General features: G+C 33.4%; 1 protein-coding gene across 3 annotated transcripts in view; it reads right to left on the bottom strand.

The window, feature by feature from the left end:
- Positions 1 to 522: 522 nt before the first annotated feature.
- The window catches only part of LOC138049832 (centrosomal protein of 128 kDa-like), a 54,421-nt gene continuing 54,131 nt past the window's right edge, over positions 523 to 812 (bottom strand). For all 3 annotated transcript variants that reach the window (XM_068896283.1, XM_068896286.1, XM_068896287.1), the window contains one exon: positions 523 to 740. The gene's annotated coding sequence lies outside the window, so the exon portion shown is untranslated. The remainder of the gene's footprint in view (positions 741 to 812) is intronic.

The following is an 812-nucleotide window of genomic DNA, read 5'->3' on the forward strand; positions in this document are numbered from 1 at the left end:
TTTAAGGTCCACCATATACATGTACATTTTTATTCCACTGTTACCCCATCTTATCATATTTGGTCAAGAGAATGATTGCCTATACATATACACGAAAAACAATTTCGAAGTAACTTATAATTATGCAAATTTTGCGGCCATCCAAGGCTCACAATTGATTGCCTTTCTGAGTTTCTTTATTAACCAATTAAAATGCTTGGTTTTTTTACCTTTTTTTAATAATGAATTATTATCAATACGCATGGTCAAATGACAAACTGCCCTCTGCGAGCTGAAAATACACTCGCCGCCCTGGTACTGATTGGCTGTAGAGATGTCAAACAACTTCGCTCGGCCAATGAGATTGTCCTATTTACACCTTTCTACACTGTTACTAAAAACTGCATTTCTCTTAGGCAATCATATTGGAAAGCTTTTAATGTAAAACAGTGGACAGTTGTACCAATTGAAATGTTACGGTGGTTTCACTTCTACAGTGATGTATTACTTAACAGGCTGGAATCAAGGAAGTTGGCAACCATGTGTCTTATCATGTTTTATTATGTGCAATCAATCGTTACAAAACATTGATTACTCTTCATCAGTGTTCCTAATTATATATTAATTTTATCATGTTATCAATTTTCCAGATGTATGGCGACTGCTATTAAATATGGAAATGTAAGGTACACAATTTCTATATTACACAATGGACTATTCGATGTTTTTTCCCTTTGTTCCTCCTGGTGACTTCTTTTGGCCTAGAAAGACAATAATTTAAAACTCAATATTTAAGCCTACTAGATAGTTAGTGATAAAATATAAAATGTTAA

This window comes from Montipora capricornis, chromosome 5 (assembly GCF_036669925.1).
Source record: "Montipora capricornis isolate CH-2021 chromosome 5, ASM3666992v2, whole genome shotgun sequence".
In the NCBI taxonomy this organism is placed as follows: Eukaryota; Metazoa; Cnidaria; class Anthozoa; order Scleractinia; family Acroporidae; genus Montipora; species Montipora capricornis.